The 22,280-nt window shown below is 38.2% G+C and overlaps 1 protein-coding gene across 4 annotated transcripts in view; it reads left to right on the top strand.

Moving 5' to 3' along the window:
- The window catches only part of Atg4a (autophagy related 4A cysteine peptidase), a 52,630-nt gene that overhangs the window by 3,961 nt on the left and 26,389 nt on the right, over window positions 1-22,280 (top strand). The window contains exon 2 of one of the 4 annotated variants that reach the window (XM_051178009.1): window positions 12,217-12,293. The exons of 2 other annotated variants lie outside the window; for them this stretch is intronic. The gene's annotated coding sequence lies outside the window, so the exon portion shown is untranslated. Of the gene's footprint in view, window positions 1-12,216; window positions 12,294-16,248; window positions 16,334-22,280 lie in introns of those variants that run through there. One more of the 4 variants, XM_051178010.1, reaches the window with a different exon arrangement.

Below are 22,280 nucleotides of genomic sequence, written 5' to 3'. Positions count from 1 at the left end.
TGCTGCTAGAACTGTAGTGTGAACCCCCCAAAAAATGTATGTTCTAAATTTTTGTGTGACTGGAGATATTGTTCCTATTTTAACTTTTTCTACGAGGCAACTATATTGTGGTATAATTTATATACGATAAATCTCATTGTGTCCAGGTATTAAAAGTTCAGTGCACTTGGCTATAAATATATACTGTTGTATGACCAACACCAAAGTTGAGATCTAAAATATTTCCATTCTCCCCCTAAATTCTCACATGCTCCTTTGTGGCCACTCCCTTTTTTTACTCACTGGTCTTGACAACTACTAACATGAGTTCTGACTTTGTCATTTTTGAAGCGCACAGTTTAATGACTATGAGTATTTATAGACTTACATTAGCACTATGAAAAGCTTGTTTTAAGCCATCTACTTCACCTAAGAAGGAAGCTTTGTGTCTAATGTCATTCTTCCTTTTGCTGTCCTTATACAAACATTAGTCTATAAGATTTCATTTTAGGAGCATTAACTACAAGTAAGATAATAAACTATGTTGCCTTTTATGGCTTGCTTTTTCACTGAATATAATCATTTTAAAATTTATACAAATATATCATCACTCCCCATTCATTTTTACTATTGAATATATTCTCTTTTATGACAGTAACATATCTATTTGATTTACCAATTTATCAGTTTATGGTCACTTGGGTTATTATTACATTTGTTTTCTTAAATATGGCTTTATGTGTGAGTTTCTGTTCAGACATGTACATTTCTTTCTTTTTTGTACACATTTAGAGTGGAATTTTGGGGCCATAGACATGTGTGCATTCCCGTTTAACTTCACAAGGGAGTGTCAGGTTTTTCCAAAGTGGCTATTTTATCTTCCCAATTAACTATATGTGTCAGTATCTTTTTGTTATAGCCAGTAGAGTTAGTATGAAGTGAGATTCTGTCATTTTGACTTGTCCCAGCACCAGAATTATATAAACCATCTTGCCATCCCTAGTAGCTCAGATAATATTAGGCATTAAGATGGCTTTACTCCAGTTTCACTTAGAATTTTTGTTTTCTAACTTTAGGTTGTAAAAGACGAATTTTCAAGTATGCAGCAAAAGCTAATTTCCAAATCCAGTCAGTTTTCAGCCATTGTAGTTGAAGGTTGTCCCTGTACTGTTTAAAAACATAAACGTCATTTTTATTTTGCTTTCCACAGAAAACATATAAGATGGATTAAATTTAGTTTTGTAACTATAGTTTGCTAATGACCAGTGTACAGTAAATGTGCCCTATGTGTAGTAGGCGATCTATAAATATTTATCCAGTTTATTATGGAGGTGTGTTATATTTACAAAAGGAATTGGTATACTGACATTTAACCATAATAATGCATCAGGGAATAAAATTTGATTACTAGAAATAGCTTAGAAATGAACAGCACCCAACATAGCCCATACTGAGTGATTTGTTTGCATGTTCTTTTATAGGCAGTATAATGTGCTTTTATTTTATTTGGTAGATGTCATAGTTAATTTTGGATTCTGAGTTTCTTGACATTAAGGGTAAGCTCCTTATTTATGTTTTGAAAGATAGATGATAAATACATCTTACAGGAAAAGGTCTTGTCTTCTGTGGTGCTGGCCCCAAGTTATCGAAGAACAATGCAGTTGCTGTTTATGTTCATCTTGGGACAAAGGGGCTCTGTTAGGGTCTGACTTCTTTGCTACTCATATGATTGACTGTTCCCTTTTGCCTTTTCTGCTGGCCACATAGAGTCTAGGTCCTAGAACAAGCAAGTTAGCCTTCTAGACTTAAGTAAAGTGTATGCTAATAATTAGCATCTATAGAGCACAAGTATCAGATAGTGTGTCTCATGTAATCCATATACCAACCCTTTGAGGTAGATACAAATAACCACCAGGCCCTGCATTTTTAAAATGAAATTTGAAACAGACGAACAACAACAACAAAAAGCAAGGCTGTAGAAGTAAACTAACAAGCCCAGTAAAAATTGGAGCTAACATACAAATTCAGGCAGTTTTATTCCTAAACTTTAGCATGTAGCTGCTATTATAACATACTGCCAAATATTGCTGAAGATACAATTATGTATAAATGCAAACCCCAGATAATGCAATAGCAATTCCTGTCAGAGGGCTTTGGGTTGTACCTGCATGACTGTGGCAGAAGTGACATGATTTTTGTGCTGTACAGCAGAACTCTCTATATTTGTACTGTTCTACTTTGGTGCTCCTAGTCATACAGGCTAGTGAACACTTAAAATATGTGGAGGAATTGCTTTTTAATTTTTCTTTAATTTAAAATTAAAATTAAATAGCTTCTTATGGCTAGTATTTACCATTTTGGATTGTGTAGAGAGAGGTAATTATCCATCATTTGTTTCTTACTAATTACCACCAAATAGTTTACTCGTTGTAAATATTCTTTCCGCAGCAGAAATGAGAAAACAGTGATAGACAACTTGGGAATACCATACAGGGAGTATATATATGCAGTTCAGCTATTTTCATGACAGCAACAGGAACAGGCTTTGAGTTATGTGGCATGAAATTCCTCCATTCTTGCTACTTACTAGCTAAGGTCTGAATTACCAACCCCAAGCTTTTTGGAACTGATTTTTTCACTATTTGAGATTAATGTGTCTCATTATTATTGATAGTACGTCACCATTGCCATTTATCAGTTTTAAGATGAAACATGTTGATATTTGTTTTTGATGCCACTATTAAAATGTCCCTGTTATTTTATGTCACTGGTCTATTCAAAACATCCCCATTTAAAATCTATCTCATCATAAAACTGACATACTGTTATAGCAATTTGGTAAATCATTTCATTTACTACCCTTTTAGCATTCACACTTTTGTCTCTAGGTCGTTTATAAGTGGTTGCCTTAATTTTTTTCTGAGCAATAAAAGGATCACAACAAATCATAAGAACGCAAAAGGGCTCTCTACACTCTTCATTTTGTTCACCTCATCCACTGCATTGCACAGAGTTATAATATAATATCAGATGAGATCGGATACGTTCAGGGTGGTATGACCATAGATTAAAATGCAATACCAAAACCAGGAAATTGATAGTGGAATGTTGTAGTTTGGATAGGAAGTGTCTCTCTACCAAAAGGTTCATGTATTGATGGATTGGATTGATTGGATCACAAGGATTAATTCATTAGATGAGTTCATACTGAATGGGCTGTTAGGAAGTGGGGCCTGGTTCGAGAAAACAGGTGATGGTGATGTATGCTTTTGGTAGTTATGCCTTATCTCTGCCTCTTCCTGTTTATCCTTTTCCTTTCTGGTTACTATGAGGTGAGAAGCTTTCCTTAGTCATGCCATAGCACATGATGTTTCAAATGTTTCAGTGTCACCTTAGGCCCATAATGATAGAGCGAGCCAACCATGGGCTGAAACCTCTGAAACCAAAATCAACTGTCTTTCATTAAGTTGTTTCTCTCAGGTATTTGTAACAATGGTGGAATGTTAATATGTGGAATGATGTGTGTGAATAGCTTCAAGGTATGTGTGTGTGTATACATATGATGGTGTATGTGTATGCACATGTTCATATTCATATATATGTAAGTACACATTCATGGGTGTGTATGTGTATTTTGAGGCCTGAGGTCAGTGTCAGTGGCTTTCTCAGTTGCTCTCTGCCTGCGTTTTTGAGGAAAGGTGTCTCATTGGTTTGCAGCACACCAATTTGAGTAGGCTGGCTGGCCAGAGTTCCAGGGATTTGTCTGACTCTGCAGTGCTGGGATGACTGATGAGCATCACAAAGCCTGGCTTTTTATGTGGTTTTAGGAGATCTGAACTCAGGTCCTCATGCCTTTTCCTGACTGAGCTATCTCTTATCAAATACCACAACCAGGAACTGTTCTGTCAGTATAAAAATCTCTCCTGGACCACTACCCCTTTATAGTCAGTACCCATCACCTATTCCCAACATGCATATCTACTGAGAGCTGTTAATTTTTCCTCCTTTCTGTCATTATATTCATATATATTTCAAGATGTATTTTCAATTTCCCTTGAGACTTCCCTTTTGACTAATGAATTATTTAGAGATAATATGCATGGTTTCTAATTGTTTGGAAGTATTTTCTTTGGTCCTATTGTCATCAGAGATACATTCTGCATAATTTCAAATATTTCTAATTTGTTCATATATGTTTTAGGATTCAGGATATGGACTCTGTGAATGTCTCTTGGGAGGTTGAAAATGGATTGCCATGTTTCCCAATTATATCTTGTTGCTTTATGCTTTATTGTTGCTGAGATTTTTTCCAAATATTGGATATTTTTATGGTAATTAGCTTTATTTAGCCATTCCACAATATTTATCTAGGTCAAAACATATTTTATAGCATAAATGTAAAGCATATGTGCCTGTTAATTTAAAAATAAATTATCTTTTTCTGAAATGTGGGATTTTTTTTTACCAATTGCATTTTGTGTATTTCTTCAATACTGCACTGTTTTTCTTTTAGAACTCTAGTGAAATGGATATTTAATGTACTGTTATGGTCCTATATGTCCCTGAATTTCTGTTAGCTTTTTTTCCAATTTGTCTTTGTTGCTCACATTGAGTCTTTTCTATCATTCTATCATTAATTTCCCTGATTTCCCCATCATCTTCATTTGTTCTCTTGAGATCAACCTGTTACTTTTCCATCTTGATTATGTATTTCTTTATTTAAAAAATGGTGCTTCTTTTTTATACCTTTATTACTTCACTGAGACTTGCCGTTTTTAAAAATTGGTTCTGCAGTGTTGAGAGTTGCTTGTTTGAAGCATTTTAACATGGGTGTCTTGAAGTGTTGGTGTTTGCTAAATGCCCTTTCCCCACTCAAGTTGGTATGTTCTTAGTTCTTTGTATCATGAATACTTTTGTGCTGTGTCCTTGAGTCTTTTCGTTTTTCTGAATCTTATTTTATTTTCCTGTTTTGACAAGCCTACTTTGACACCACTATAGTCAGGGAAAAAGAGAATTACTTTTATGTTGCTGTGTGGGAATGGGAGTCAAGATCTTCACTCATGATCCATTTATCAACAGTGTAGAGATAAGGGTGCCATTATTGCTAGCCAGGGGTGAAATTTAAGTCCTTCAGCAGGCCTTCACTGACTGACACTACCCAAACTTTAAGAGAACAGTCCCTACTATCATTATGTAGTTGGGGAGTCATTGATGCCTGGCATGGATGAAAGTTCTGGATCTCCTTCGGGGAGATGGGGAAAGTGGTGTGTAACTAAAGCCAGATGAAGGTAGAAATCTAGTCATCCCATTTTTTTTTTTTTTTTGATGAGAATTGGGGTTAAGTTTCTATTGTATTTCTCTGGATAATTATTGTCTAATAAAAGTTTTCTTTATAGGTTGTTCCTGTCATGTTCTTTCTGCTGGAGATAGCTAACTATGTTGAGGGACATTTATTGTGTGTACGTGCCTGCACTACTGCGTTGCATGACTACTCTGTCACAAGGCTTAGCATATATTACTAAAATACCAAACCCAGGGAACTCACTTCTGTGTTATTACTTAGGCCCCAAGGCCCCTAGCAACCAGAATAACTTGCCCTTTCTACCTTTCAGAGATTTAGGAGGGATGAATATATTTATTTACGATGCTTTGCGTTTTTAGCTGTATTTAGTAAGAGGAGCAGGGAAAGGTGAATCTACTCCATATTTTATTGGAACCAGGATATGTAAGTGGTTGCTTGAAGAAAATATGGATATGGTGTTAGTTATTCTCTCCCAATGAAAAGTTAAGAATAGATAAAAATCACTCTGAACCTCATTCCTAGTTCCCAACAAACAAAATTCTATTGTGTTTCAAGTAATTTGACTGCTTAGCTCTTTAGATATCTCGTATAAGGGAAGAAAAAATGTTCTTTGTCTTTTTGTGACATATACATTATATATGTACACACACACACACACACACACACACACACACACACACACACATCCAATATGAGCATCATGAGTTTCTAACATTTTAACCATCTGAACAGAATATTTTTATTTAAAAAAAAAAAACAAAAATCAAAACCCACAAAACCCTACTCTCTTGACTTGATTTTTTTTCCCCATTTGGAGTTTTATAGCCCAGACTGACCTATAACTCATGGCAGCCCTGTCTCGGCCTTCCAAGTTTTGGGATTATAAGAAATAGGTCATAATTAGTGGTTCTCCACTTTCATAATGCTGTGACCCTTTTAATACAGTTCCTCATGTTGTGGCGACACTCCAATCTTAAAATTATTCTGTCGCTACTTCATTAATGTAATTTTGTTATTGTTATGGATCATAATGTAAATATCTGCGTTTTTCTGTGGTCCTAGGTGACCCCTGTGGAAGGGTCTTTTGACCCCAAAGGGTCATGACCCACTGGTTGAGAACTGCTGCAGTAGATAGACCATAAGTTAGTCATTTTTTTTTAGTAAGGTCATTATTGTGACTATGATTTTTTCATTATTCTATAAAACCATGCTATTCTAAGGCAATTTTATTTTTTCCCTTTGTTTGCTCTTGTACTAAATTGCCCCAGTGTTCTTACTAGGTCTCTCTGTGTTTGCACATGTATGTGTGTAGTGTTGGGTGTGTGCATGTGTATGTGTTTGTAGGCATGAAGTCAATATTGGGTATCTTTCCTTGGTGACTTTTTACCTTTAGTTTTCTCAGACAAAGTCTCTAAGTGAACTTGAAACTCACAGATGTGGCTATACCGGCTGGCAGGAATCTAGTTTCTAGATATATGCCTCTAGGCTTGGTTTTAACATGGGTCCAAGGATCAACATTCAGGTCTTCATGGTGTTAGTTAGGCTCTTTACCAACTGAGACATTTCTCTGGACCCATACTTAGGTTTTTAAATTTTTGACTCTTGTTCCTTTTTGCTGCTTTTAACCTATATTTGCAAAATTAGTCCCCACCTCCTACCTCCTTAGGCTTAATATCTAGAGAGATTCTTTTCAAGGATCTTGGGATGGTCTTAGATTCACTCTTTCTGGGTATTTTGGTTGGTTATATGCAAGCTTGCCCTTATTTGGAGAGGTTCATTATGGGGCTGAGAGCTACATCACCAGGAACACGAGCCCTTGGAGTTCCTGAAACTGGATCACACTAATTTTTCTTTCTTATTTCAACCTCCTAATACGACAGGGTTATCCAACTGGGGGTTACTATGCACAGGGCTGCTGAAAAGAGAAAATGGTGACAGGAAGCATTCTGATGTAATTCTAGCCTGCATCACTTCCTCTAATCAAAGAAAGAAACTCTAAAATGTGATATTACAAAAGGCACCTTCCATTGGAGGCACTGAGAAAGAGCACTTGGGGTGTTGACAAGGAGTGCAGAGTGAGGAATAGTTTTAATTTTTATAGTAGGTGGCAAAGGGTAAAAATGAGAATGGCCTTCAGGGGCAGTTATTGTGAAATCCAGACTTCAAGGTACCCTATGGTACTGTGTATATTGCATGGGTAGTACAGAAGCAGTTCAAAGTTCACTGTGAAATTAATATAATGGCTGTGCATGGCTAAAGAGACATCTAAAACTTATAACTGGAAAAAGCAAGCAAGGACAAGGATATTATTAATTTTATTTCCCTTTATGCATCCATTTTTAGTACTTACAGTGTAATTGTTTCAGCATCTTAGACATGTTAAATTTTGAGTATTGCTGGTCCTCACTCAACTGAAATACAAGGTATAGGTAACAAGCTTTGAAATCCAAGTTAAGTTTCCATTGGCCACACCCAGGTATAAGTATTTAGTTTGAGGCATATTATCATTTGTCTAACAATATATGATAAAGCACTTTTCCTATTACTTTTCTCATCAGATGTTCATTGCTGAACCAAGAGGGAAAGTATTATGAACATTTTATGGATGGGGAAAGCAATTTCTAAGAATTTCTAAGAGTGGCCCAAGATGACATGACTATACCAAATAGACCAGAAATAGATTCTAAATCTTTGGATTCTGGGTAACATTTTAGTCAGTCTAGTATATTTTCTTTAGGTAAGATTTAGGGAGAAAATTTGTTTAAAATATACAGAGTCTGTTTCAGTGGGTATTGATTTGTAAATTGGGTAGCTCCAAACCACAAGAGATTTAAGCTTCACAGAGGGGCAGGAAAGGATGTAAGACAAAGTAAATGTTTGATTGATTGTAATAGAAAGCCCCCAGTGATTAGCTGATAGTTTCTAATTAGTAACTTCCCTTACTGATTGGTTAAATTTAAATTTTAGTTTCTTATTTATACTGTTGGAGCCTGGTTCGCTGAAGTACAAGCCAAAGATACTGGAGCTACCTTAGCCTAATGGCCTGTCCCACATCCTTTTTTATGCATGTGTATATATTGGTGTATATATGTATGTGAGTGTGTATATATTGGCATATATATGTATGCGAGTGTACATATATGTGTATGGTACTGGAGGACAACCTTAATGGTCAAAAACACTGTTTGCCTCCTTTGAGATGGGGTCTGTCATGACCCGGGACTCACTAACAAGGCAAGAGAGGATAGCCAATCCCCAGGGTTCTTTCTTTCTCTGGCTCCCCGGTGTTGTGATTACAAATATAACTACCACACATAGTGCTTTATTACTTGGGTTTGAGGAATCAAGCTCAGGTCCTCTTTCTTGCAAGGCCAAGGAAGTAATTGACTGATTGTGCCATATCCTAGCCATGCCTGCCAGCTTTTTATTAAAGAATGAATTCATTACATTTCCCTGATAATAAATAACTGATGCTGTACTATTTAATAAAGACAGGATCCACAGTCAAAACTAAATCTATGAATATAGCTAGGATTTAGAATGTTATAAATGGAAAAAAAATCTCATAATTAGATTTACAAATAATATCTGAAACTCCTAACTGCTTGCATTTAGATTTGATGTGTATGTATACAGGAGGATAGAATAAATTCATTGGATTTTAATTTCTGATATTGGTAAAGGATACTGTTAATATAATTTTGATATCTATTACTAGAAAGTTCTAGAAGTAAATCTAATGAAGAAATAGCATTTTCTTTTTTCTTAAGGTATGCCTGAAAAGAGTAAAGTGCAATTTTTATGTTAATGTATGGGTTTTTTAAAATTTATTTTCCCCTTTTATGGAAAACAGATAGTTTTCTCATGTAATTTATCCTGATTAGAATTCCCCTTTCTTGTACTGCTCCCAATTCCTTCCCTCTGGATCCACTTCATTTCTCTCTCTCATTAAAAAATAATAGGCTTCTAAGAAATAACAAAAAAGTGACAAGTTATAAAACCATCACAAAAAATTGTATAAGGTATACCAACAGAAGGAAAAGAACCCAAGAGAAGGCATAATAACCAGAGACTCATTCATTCACACATTCAGGAGTCCTATAAAAACATAAAATTGAAGGCTAAAATATATACACAGAGGAACTGGTGCAGATCTGTGCATCCTGTGTTCAGTCTTTGTGAGTTCATATGAGCTTTGCTAAGATAATTTGGAGAGACTTGGTCTCCTGGCATCCTCCATCCCCTCTGGCTCTTACACTCTTTCCTTCTCTTCCATAGGGTTTCCTAAGCTGAGGCAAGGGATTTTATGGAGACATCACTTAGAGCTGAGTGTTCCAAGGTCTCTCTCTGTCTTCTTCTCTCTCTCTCTTTCTCTCTGTCTCTCTCTCTCTCTCTTTCTCTCTCTCTCTCACTGCATGATGTCTGATGGTAGGTCTCTGTACTTGTTCCAGCGTGCTGTAGGAGGAAGCTTCTCTGATGATGACTGAACAAGGGCACTGATCTATAAGTATAGCAGAATATCAATAGGAACCATTTTACCACTACTTTTTCAAAAGACAAGTAGTATTTGGTCTTACCCTGTGTTTCTGGGATATCTGGTCTCTGGTTCTTGATTACTTAAGCAGTATTGGGTATGGGTTCCATTTCATGGAATGGGCCTAAATGGGTCAGACATTGCTTTCTTGGTTACTCCCACAAGCTTTGTGCCACCATTGCCCTAGCATACTTTGTAGTCAGGACACCATTGTAGATCAAAGGATTCTTGTCTGGGTTGGTGTTTACATTTTTCTTTTGATAGCCTGAAGAGTACTTTTCCATTCTAAAGCTATTAGAAGATGGGGTAAAAGTTCTATGTAGTCAGCAGCTTGACCTCTCCATATTCAATGAGTTGTGTGGATGTTGTCTTCAGCAATAGGGACTTGTCAGTTTGTGGTGAGCAATCTGTTATCTTGGCAACTGCCTGGGTGTTTGGGGATTTCTATGGGACCTGCTTGGCCAACAAGCCAATTGAAATTAATTCGGTACTAGTACTGGAAGTTTTGTTTGGTGACAAGAGATGGACATTTGGGACTATGTCTCCCTCATTATTTGAAGACTTAGTTAGTTTTGCCCTCAAATATTTTAGGAAGTTTCCAGTGTACTAGGTTTCCATATCACATTTCAATTTTTAAAAACAATTTCACTATGTTAGAAAGGCTGGCATGGAACTTGCTTTGTAAGCCAGAATATTCTTAGATTATGATGTAACCCTGTTTATACTTGAGTTTGTGATAATCTTGACTCAGTTTCTCAAATGCTCAGACTGTAGGTACATAGCACACTAAGTACATAAATCTTATATTTTTGGTTGTGAGCCTAGCTTTTAACGGCTGAGCCATGTTTCCAGCCCCTAAGTACATACATCTTAAATGCATAGTTCAATGAAATTTTATGTGTGTAAATACCATCAGAATCAAGATATAGTCATTTCCATTCCCTTAGAGAGTTCTGTTTTCTTTCTCTACCTTCTCCTGATGTAGCAACTGTTTTGATTTCTATAATCATATGTTTATCTTGCTTGATTTAAGATTTATTTAAATAGAATTCCACTATGCTTACTCTTTTGTATCTGGCTTCTTCTTTTTTGATTTTTCAAGACAGGGTTTCTCTGTGGCTTTGGAGGCTCTCCTGAAACTAGCTCTTGTAGACCACACTGGTGTCAAACTCACAGAGATCTGCCTACCTCTGCCTCCTCCCAAGTGCTGGGATTAAAGGCGTGCGCCACCACCACCCAGCTTGTATCTGGCTTCTTTTGCTTAACGTAATTTCTGTCACATCCAGGTTTTTTCACAGCTGTGTAATATTATTGTATATGGTAGACCACATTTTAAATTTAAATTCTTTCTTGATGGATTTTAAATTTATTTCTAAGTTTATAATGTTATAAATTATACCTGCTTTTGGCATTTTAAACCATATTATTGGTTCACAAAAGCATTGATTTCTTGGAATTGAGTCTAAATGTGGAATTGTTCTGGTATATTTAATTAAAAATTCTTTGAGGAATGTCTTAATGAAGGAACTTTTGACTGGACATCTTATAAGGAAACATATTTTTTGAAGAATCATAGTTAAAGATGAAAATTTGCCATATTTTCTTTGGGAATTTGAGACTCTCTGCCTGGCAGATATTAGAGAACATTTTTCTTTGGCCACTAAGCTGAATCTTTCATGCTTGTGAGGAGATATTTATTTTCCTGGTGTCTGGTACATACGGTGCACATCAGGGATAAGGAGTCATTTACTTGCACACTCTATCTGTTTTGGATAGGGTCAAATTGTCTTTTCTTGGGCAATAGGCTTCAGATGATAATAAAGTAACAGGAAAACTAAGTTTACCTTATAGAATTGTTCCTTGGGATCAACTTGGAATGCATCTTTAGTTTTGAAAGTGAAGGTACACTTGTGATTTTATGTAATCCCCAAACTTTACTTTGGCAATTTAATTTTACATTGTTTCAAAGGTAAAGATTTTTTAGACATCATGTGTCTGCTGGCAGCATTTCCTAATGAAGTGTGATATTGAAAGGGTATGGGGAAAATTCCTGGGGTCTGAGAAGGAGGTGAAGGTGGTTGTAAATGAGGATAAAACTGGGAAAGTGCTCAAAATGAGGAATACAGTTTCTGGAAAAGACTCTAGTTCTCCTAAGGTGGTCTGACACTTCGTATTGTACTGGAGGGACCAGAGGGAGACTACCCTTAACCATTTTCACAGCACCATTAAAAAACAAACAACAACAGTAACAATAAAAAACCAAACACAATGTTTTTCTTTGTTTCACTCTTTCTTTTCTAAGCATTTAGTCAGTGGTGAATGATGAAAAATGACATGGGGATTTTTTAATGGATAATGACTTGATATACTATTTCTGTAAATTTAATTTTTCTGTATTTAGTTACAGAGGTATTAGAGATCTTTCAGAGGCTCCTTGAATCCTGAATCAAGTCCAGAATCCTTATTAAAGCTGCCAAGGTCAGCATCTTGTGGTGCTGAATGTTTCCCTAGCCCGAATCCCTGCCAGGCCCTGTGTAATGTCACCACTATGGTCTCTCCCTCTCTTCCCTTTCCCTCTCTCCCCCTCTCCCTGTCTCCCTACATCCCTATCTCCTTCTCTCCCTCTCTCCCGCTTTGTCTTCACTGTTTGGTTCAAGTTTCTTTTTGTGAGCATGTGTGCATGAGTGCGTGTGTTCATTTGTGTGTGTGTGCGTGAGTGAGTAAATGTGTGTGTGTGTGTGTCGGGGGGATATATGTCCATATTTGGTTGGTTGTGTCAGGTGAGTGAATGCATGTGGTAGGTGTACACGTGTGCTTTTGTGCAGGTGGAGGTTGGCATTGGGTGTATTCCTTAATAAATGTCCATATTATTATTTTTATTTATTAGTATTAATATTATTGCTATTTTGGTTTTTTGAGACATGGTTTCTCTGTAGCTTTGGAGCCTATCTTGGCACTTGCTCTGTAGATCAGGCTGCCCTCGAACTCACAGAGACCCACCTGCCTCTGCCTTCTGAGTGTTGGGATTAAAGGCATGCAGTACCACTGCCCAGCATCCACCTTATTTTTTGTGTGAGGCAGGGTTTACCACTGAACCTGGACCAAACTGGTTGACTAAGATGGCTTGCCATTGAATTCCAAAGATCTAGCTGTCTCCACATCCTAGCACTGGCATTACATTAACACATCACTGTGCCTAGCTTTTATGTGGATGCTGCACATTTGAACTCAAGTTCTCGTGTTTGTACAACAAGCACTTTACCAACTGAGCAATTTCCCTCTGGCCCTGGTTCACAATTCTTTATCATGCAACATCCTTTCCCTGTCCAATTTGATGAACTTTCCTTTCTGTTACTGTCATCATTCTTTCCAAAGTCTCCTCTAGGCCCGACATTAGCTTAGGCAAATTGCATCTATGCTCTTTTTGGCCTTAATATATTTACTTACCATAATATATGAAAATTAACTTTGTATTTCTCATACCAGAAAGTAAGCTCTATTTCCAGGGCCTAGTCCAAGGCTGGTCACTTGGAAGGTACTGATTAAAGATTGACATTGATGTATAGATGAATGTATCAACCAGAATATATATATATATATACATATATGTATATGTATATATATATTTTTTTTGAGATAGCATCTCATGTAGCCCAAGATGACCTCAAACTTGATATGTAGCAAAGGCTGACCTTGAGTTTCTAATCCTTCTGCTTCAGTCTCCTAAATGCTGCGATTACAGGCATGTATAGGTATGTAGTACTATATTTGACCTTTTAGACCTTTAGTGCACTCATGTACTTGGTAAGTATTTGATTCACCTTGAAGATGGTTTGTGCAAAGCTTTATGACTAGAGCTACAGGGGACAGATGATCGCTATACTTCCTGAGATTTTACAGAGATCATTTTGATACAGAGGCATGAGATGCCCACAAATAGCAGTAATCTAAAGTACAAAAGGCTTGGCACCATCAAGAAGATATAAAGTACTGTGGGTTTAGAAGAGAGAGAGCTTTCCCCAATTTCTTGTTGCGAATACTAATGGAAAAAATAGAAAGTAGCATTTGCGGTGAGGAATTAAGACAAAAATAAGCAAATATAAAAATCTCTTACGTGGTGGAGAGATAGCTCAGTAGTTAAGAGCACTGCTTGCTCTTCCAGAGGACCTGGGTTCAATTCTGAGCACCACATGACAGCTCACAACTGTCTGTAACTCCAAGATGTGATACCCTCAACATAAACATACACACAAGTCAAAACACTAATGCACATGAAAATAAATGAATTTAAAAAAAAAGTTTATTTGTGGCCAAAGAGAGTAGATAGTATGAAGTTGTAATGAGCAGTAGAAGCAGCTGGAGCTGTGTGAAGTAGCTCTGTTGGAGAAGCCTGAGCAGTAGAAGCAGCTGGAGCTGTGTGAAGTAGCTCTGTTGGAGAAGCCCTTAAATACTAAGGGGATAAGTATGTATTTGTTTTTTTTTTTTTCCCTCAGGTGCAATAGCCTTAGAAGTCTGGGTCAGTTTATTTTAAAACCTAGTGACATTAGCAGAGATTCCCTTATCTACGAATGAAATATCTTGGGATGTAAAGAAACCATTATAGATAATTTCTATAGGGAATAGTGTAGAGAACCCCATGGCCTTTAGGTCTTTAACCTTTTCACATCATCTTTTTTTCCACTGAAAACTTACATGAAGTAACAGATCATATGACCAATGCATTCTAAGAAACCAACATTGAAACTGACAAGAGGGAAAAACAAGAGGCAAGACAGAAATACCTTATAAAATGCAGAAACATATAAAATGTTGTTTGCTTAGGAACCATTTCCAAAATATTACCTTTAGCTGCCTGGAACAGTATATGAATTGTAATGCTGGTAGTTAGTTACTTTTGGGGTAGTTGTAGGTCATTCCAGTTAAATATAACTATATTCTTCTAACTTCAGTCTGTCTACTTCCTCTATAAGCAGTGAGTACTGCATTCCAGTTTGTTTTATGGCATCTGGTTTCTAGCCATATAAAGCCAGGACTTAAACACTATAGGTCTTCATTTTCATTGGTCTCTCTGTCTGCTGTACCTTGGATACAATTTGCATCATAATAGCAGTATAGAGCAAGAAGAATGTTGGTTGAAGAATAGTATTAACTTGTTTTGAGTCCTGGTTATACCGTTCACTAGCTATATGGCCTTTGATAGTTGCATCACCTCTTCTAAGGTTTTGTTCTTTTATCTCTAAGATTTAAATAGTGGGTTTTGCCCTGACTTTCTGAAGGGTCTGTGTCCAGGGTTGCGTGCATGCAAGTACTCTAAAAACTATCAATGGCTTTATCAAGAGTTGGGCTGCACTGGTTAGCTTTACACTTTATAATCCAATCCCATCATCCTCTCTTATCTCACATTTAAATATTTTTCTAGGACCTATGCTCTCTCCAATGTATATGTACATAGTGTTCTACTCATTCGGAGTATTTTCTTCTCTCATCTCTGCTGAATTAAAGCAAAAATTTAAACATCAGTTCAAATTTCATCCTCCAGTACCCATTGATTTCCCTTTTGTTGAATTTTGACAATACCTAGTGATTGTCAATGTTTGCCTTGTGAATTGCCTTTTATCCTTATCTCTTTCTTTCACATAAGGTTCACATTAAATCTTTTTATGATCCTTAGCTGATTTGTTTAACACTTAGTAAATATTTATGAGACTGCTTTCTGTTTCCTCTGTATTCCCATAGTACCAAGTTCAGAACGCAATAAATAACTATTCGTTCATTGACTTCAAAATTCACATATAGACTTTCTTAAGAGACATGCAAACTCATCTTTTTCCAGGGCTTGGAGTACTCCAACTGTCAGCTCACTCTTACCCCCCCCCCCCGCTTCCTACAGAACTGCAGGAGAGCACTTAGAATATTACGATCACTTCCTGAGATGATGGAAGTATTTCATGTCTATGCTTCCCTAAACAGTAGTTAGTAGCTTAGTGCTAAGAAGAACTGAATTTTAATTTGGTGCCAAAGCTTGAACTCAGAGCCTCATACCTGCTAAGCATGTACTTTACCATTGACGGAGTTACACTCCAAACCTCTTGATTTCTTAATTCATTTTAATTTTAAAATGCATGTGTAGCTAGTAACTACTGTATTGGACAAGTTGCTTTCTAACCCTTTCTAACCGGGAACATCACACTATGGAAAATGCATTTTATATTGTAATCTATTTTATATAAATGTAAACAGGATCAGCTGATTCCCTCTGTGATACTCAGTTTCAGTTCTGGTTTGTGTGGGGGGCATGCATGTTATATGTTTGTGTGTGCATGCGTATGTAGAGGTGAGGAAGATGTTTGGTGTTTCCCTCTGTTGATGTCTGTCTTATTCTCTTGAGACAGGGTCTTTCATTTAACTTGAACTTTATTCTTTTGGCTAAGCTGGCCGGCCAGTGACCTCCTGGGATTTGCCTATCCCTCCACATAGCACCCCCAACTACCATAGCCCAACACTGAGATTACAGACAAGCAAGACCATGCCTTGCTTTATTTCTTGTTGTTATGAGTGCTAGAGACTCAACATTTATTGCCTTTTACCCACTGAGCTACTTTTCCAACTCTCAATTTTATTTATTTATCTTCTAAATTGAAAAACAGGAAAAGGAGATTTATTCAATGTGGCCACACTGGGAAGAGGGAAAAAGAGATTCAACAAACATACAAGTCTGTCGTTCGGTACCTGAACATGTGATCAAAGTTTAAATTGAGGTCCAAGGATATGCACATCTAAGCAGTCCTTGCCAAGGAATGGCCATGTCCACTGACTACAGCACACTACATAGATTTCATAACCCTTGATGAATTATGGCCTGATGTTTTAAAAAAATACATTGTACATTTTAAAGTAGAATCTGAGGTCCAAAGAAGTATAGTTGGTCCTCCAAGGCCACAGGTTTAACTAAATGGCAGAGTGGACTAGAACTTACATTTTGAAGATCCTAGCCTGGAACTATTTCCAACAGAGCTTCCTTCTCCTTACCATGCCAGGTATGGAAAATCACAGAGAATCAGAGATAAGAACCAGGAAACCTATTAACATGCTATTTGACTGGATAGTGTCAGTTTCATGGTTTCTGCATGAGTCAGGAGCTCGGTATTGGAGGGTTACTGCTGCCTTAGTTTAGTTTGACTTCTATGATCCAGTGTGACTTGTATAATAACATGGAGGTAGGATACTTTTAACCCACTTCATGTGACAATTACTGAGTGGATGGATTATGAGTGAGAAAGCGTTAAGAATCAAGGTTCTTCTCATTTCCATTGTAGAAGAGGGGCTTCAAGTCTTACATCATATGGCCACTAAATGTGTTTCTGCATCCATGTACCCAGTGTGCTGTCCTCTTATCAGAAAAGATAGATGGTGGTATGGGCAGAGCAACATTCTCATCATTGCTTAGTTTAAAAATTTCTAAGTTCTTGCTGGGTGATTGTGGCACATGCCTTTAATCCCAGTGCTTGGGAGGCAGAGGCAGGTGGATCTCTGTGAGTTTGAGATCAGCCTAGTCTACAAGAGCTAGTTCCAGGACAGAGTCCTGGAGTCACAGAGAAACCCTGTCTCGAAACACCAAAAAAAAAAAAAAAAAAAAAAAAAAATTTAAATTGTTGGTTGTCAGAAGAATCAGGCACAGGGAAGGACATGAATGAAGAGGGACTTGTGTTGTGCTCAGCAGAGACTGGAGGACACCAGAGCAATAAATAAACCCAAGCAGAAAGAAATGAAGGTGCATTCTACAATGTGCCAGACTTCTGGCGTTCTGGATTTTTCTTCTGACTTCTAGGCATTTTAAATTAACCTGTCATCCACTTTACAAAGTTCCTTTGTAGGTGGGCTTCTTGTCTTCTTAAATCTGGCACCCATACCTATGAGTCCACACTATTCTGGTTTCTCCCAGCTTATTGGCCACCCACCTACTCCTATATTTTTCTGTCAACATTTCATCATTCACACTTGAAAACTACAAGTTATTTTTTTAGTCTCTTAATTTCACCTACTCCACCCTACACTGAGTTGCTTGCCAAGTCCGTTCAATGTTTCCTCAACCAGGAAGTCCCTCCCTTCCCCGTTACAGCTTCTGTCTTAATTGCCATTGTTGTGAGTATGCTATACGGGAAACAGATGCACATGTTTATGTCTTTCAACAAAATCGGAATTTATTTATTTTTTTATTATTTTTTATTTTACATGTCGATCCCAGTTCCCTCTCCCTCCCTCCCTTCCTCTTACCTTCTCCCCCCCCTCAAATGCACCCTGACCACCCTACCCTCCCAAATCCCAACCCCAATTCCACATGTAGGGCAATGCCATCCAGGTGGGGGTCATGCAAATCTGTCAAGTCATTTGAAGTAGGGACTAGGACTTCTCTCCTGTCTCTAGGTTAAGGCAGTATCCCTCCATGGGGGATGTGTTCACAAGGATCTTTTGTGCACCAGGGATACATCCTGGCTCCACTGTCTGAGGTCCCTTAGACTGCTCAGTCCTTCTGGCTGAGACCCATATTCAGGAAGTCTGAGTCAGTCCCATGCTGGCTTCCCAGCTATCAGACTGGGGGCCGTTAGCTCCTGCTTGTTCAGGTCAGCTGTCTCTATGGGTTTCTGCAACCTGGTCTTGTCCTCTCCCTCTGCATCTGGATTCTAGTTCGAAACTCAGTGTTTAGTTATGGGTGTTTGCTCCTGTTTCCAACAGGTACTAGATGAGGGCTCCATGATGGTGGATAAGTTGGTCATCAATCTCATTATCAGGGAAGGGCATTTATGGTAGCCTTTCCACGGTTACTCAAATTGTTAGTTGGCGGCAGTCTTGTAGGTCTCTAGACCTTTCTTTAGGTTCAGTTTTCTCTTCAAACCAATAATGGCTCCCTCTTTTATGTTCATTCTCTCTCTTTCTTTCTCTCTCTTTCTCTCTTCTGTCTTCTATTCCTACATGGGAAGTGTGTGTGGGGGGCAAAGAATGGAGAGAGAAGTAGGAGAAAGAGAAGGGGAGGAGAGGAAAGCACGTGCGACTAGGGAGATTGAGCCAAAATCAGAATTTATTGGACAACACCAAATTCATAAGTTATACTGGTAGCCTTCTGGCTACAATTTGCCAAGTAGCCCTGGTTTTATTACAATCTTCATTACTAATATTAAATCTCAGCTCATACATTGCACAAAAAGTAATTCTATTTTTATGTATGAAGGTTATAGAATAGCTACAGAAGGGTTGAGAAGGCTTGCACAGAGTTCAAGAAGGTTCAAAAAGGCCTCACTGGAGACTGGCAGAGAGATGCAGTGCAGAATCAAAGGGCATCCTTTGGTGGTAAGGTCTGCTACCCAGTTGGAGAGCTGCTAAAGCTGAGTTTGAGCTGCAGGGGTTGCAGGCTGGACTGAGTTGAACCCATAGAGGCCAGGTCTTGGGCCAGGTCTAGATAGACTAACAGGCTTAGGGACAACAATTGGAGTAGTTGTAAGGACCAAGCTGAGCCAAAGCCCTGGGGACAGTCACGAGTACCTGCTCGTCCCTTGACAAATATACCAGGTCATTAGATGATCTGTGTCACTAGGGGTTGTTTTTCATTGCAGTACAAGGTGTTCTTTAGGGTCTAGGTGCAGGTGCTCTACCTGTTCCCTCTCTGGTGAATTTGATAAGTTCTTGGGCCTGGTTTTTCTGATATGCTTTTAATATGGCCATGTGTTCCTATAAGCCCAGCTTACCAGTTCCTAAGTGCTACATTTGTACTTCTTAAATTTGAAGTGGTTCATTTACACCCTAGTTGGGCTTGTGTCCTTTCTTTTTGTCACCTTCTACCTTACTCCCCTTAATAATATGTTCTACCTCCTACTATTATCTGATTCCAGAACCATCTTCCCTTGTAGATTAAAAACCTTTAAAGGACTAATATAGTAGGTTCCTTGTGAAGTTTATGGGATGAACTATGGATAGCTATTCAGGTGTGTCTGGTTTCTCCTGTGAGTGTTTTGATTTTAAAGATGTGACCTACCAGTATGTTAAATATGCATGTATTCAGTATAATAAATATGCATTGTTGCTGAGGAGGCTGATTTGGAACAAGCAGTCCTTGCTTGTAGTTAGAAAGGGGAACCTACAAGGAGTTAACCTCTATCGCAAATTCCTGCTGAGATTCTGTAGCCTTTTGACCCCACCTTAGAGAGGTTGTGGCATTTCTTTCTTTGGCACAAGGTTCACAGTGTCTTGGAGCCTTGTTTTGTAAGTGTCTTTGTTAAACTGTAGCAAGAAAAAAAAATCTTGTTTTTTCAAGGCTATCTTCTTTTTTCATTTACTTGCAATTTTCCAAAACAACCCTGAGAAAATATAGTCATTCCTTTGATAATGTATGACATCAGCAAAAATAGCAGAGCCAGGGCCTCTGAAAATTCTCTCCTTAATGGCAACAGATAAAACAAACAAACAAAAAGCATTAAAAAAAAAAAAAAAAACAGGTAGCATGTGTCAGAGTTCATTTATTCAGAATTCTGGGAATGAAAAGGCTTGCACCAATTCAGGGTCCATGAAGCCAAGAAAACCAGCAGCATATTGGGAAGAAGAGTTTTGTGGAAGTTTTTCTTGCCTGGACCCATCTTTGGCCTTGTACTTTGTAGCTAGAATATCCTTGAAAATCAACAACTTGCAGTCCCAGAAACTCCAGCTGTCTAGCAGTCACTAGCAGTTTCAGTTCTAAAGAACTAGCCCCATGTCCTCTGTCTTATAAGTCTTATTTACTTGACCTTGACTCTGGGTTGCAGAAAGCCTTTTACCCAGGGTGTTGTTTTTTTAAACCATTAGATGCAATTACCTTCTCAGTTGCCTGAAGCAGTAGATAACCTTTCCGGCTAACTGAACAGAACCCTTCCAAGGAAAAACAGAGGTCTAAGGTGGGGGATTTTGAAAAGCCTGAGATAGTCCTGAGAATCTAGAAAACACATGTATACACAGGGCTATTGCATTTCCAAGGCTGTGTGTATATTAAGAACATAGTTGTATGGCTGTAAATTCTCATTCTGGAGCTTTACACAAGGAGAAAAAGGAAGATAGCGAGACCTGGCTGGATTGGTGGTGAAGACATGCCCTGACATATGTATAGATAGATCCCCTTGGTCAAGGATGGGAGGCTTTTTGGTCACAGGAGCTAAAGGAAATCATGGCTTAATCATTAAGCTAATCCAGTAGAGACGTCAGTACAATAATAATAATAACAAGGTGGAGTTTATTTTTCCCTAGGCCTAGTAGCAGTTAATTTTGGTCAACCAAATGGCATGTTTATATCCTCACCTTTAAACAGCTTGGAAGAACAGGCCTTTATAAGCTTGGTATCTTGTTTGTTAAACATGAAGTCTTAGCCAAATGGAGTTTGTGGAGTGAGGAGAAGAACTGGTAGTCCCAAGTAATTTTATCAGAAATGAGTTTTTTTTTTTGGGGGGGGGGTCGGTACGACAAATATTTCTCAGGTGGCTTTGTCTTCTGAGTTCTGGGGTTGTTCCTATTCTTGCATTCCCAGGTGCACTTTCTAGATGGAGACTCTGGGTTGTTTGTGCCATTTCTGCTAAACTCATCTTCTGTTTCTTCTGCATGTGCAGCCTTGACTCAGGACTTTCTGAGGACAGACACACTGCATTCTGGGAGTCTATCTTCTAAGAGGAGAAAGGATACAAATAGAAGCTATAATGACCTTCTTACAGGCCTAGCACAGCTTGAGAATGGGTGAAGAGCCAGAGTTGAATTCTTTGGCTACCATTTTTATTCAGAGCCATCCTAAATGAAGCAGGGCAGTTGTCACGGACTTTAAAGGGCTGTACTAAATTGACCAAATAGCTGGCCAATGACTCACAGTGGCAGAGTTGGCCATAGAGAAATTGTTTCCTTCAGCCCATACTAAAAACAGATCCAAGGTTTCTATGCATACCAGCTGTACATTGATACAGTGTCACCTGTCCTCACTCTTACCAGTATGCCTGAGAGGTCATCATTTTCCCATGCTCCTGTCAAGCTTCTTAAAAAAATGATCTTTTCTTTCTATGGAAGAGCACTGGGTGTTCGTTTCCACCTGGTTTCTTCTGCCTGTGAGGGTGGGGTGGAGAGGTACACCATGTGACTCACCCTGCCTCTGTCACCCACCACCCCCTGGGAAGGGCTTGACCTGAATGATCATTTTTAGCCTGGTATTTCCTGTGTGTGGGCCAGGGCCTGAGGCCAGTGGCAGAGAAGTTAAGAGGGCACAGGTTCTCTGGCAGAGTGCTCTCTGGGGAATGTGATAGCTGTCTCATGGCTAACTTCTTTAGGTTTGAAACACTACAGAGACTGCAATCTTAGTAACAAAAACAAACCAAAGAGAAAGGCTACTTACATTCCTGAAAGATGAGAATTCTGTAGTATGCTTCAAGAAAATGCTCTTACTGAACTGTTTCTGAACATGCTTCCATG

The sequence above is a fragment of the Phodopus roborovskii genome, unplaced genomic scaffold, assembly GCF_943737965.1.
Source record: "Phodopus roborovskii unplaced genomic scaffold, PHOROB, whole genome shotgun sequence".
Taxonomy (NCBI): Eukaryota; Metazoa; Chordata; class Mammalia; order Rodentia; family Cricetidae; genus Phodopus; species Phodopus roborovskii.
The sequence above is the reverse complement of the archived record's forward strand: the minus strand, read 5'-3'. Positions and strand labels throughout refer to the sequence as shown.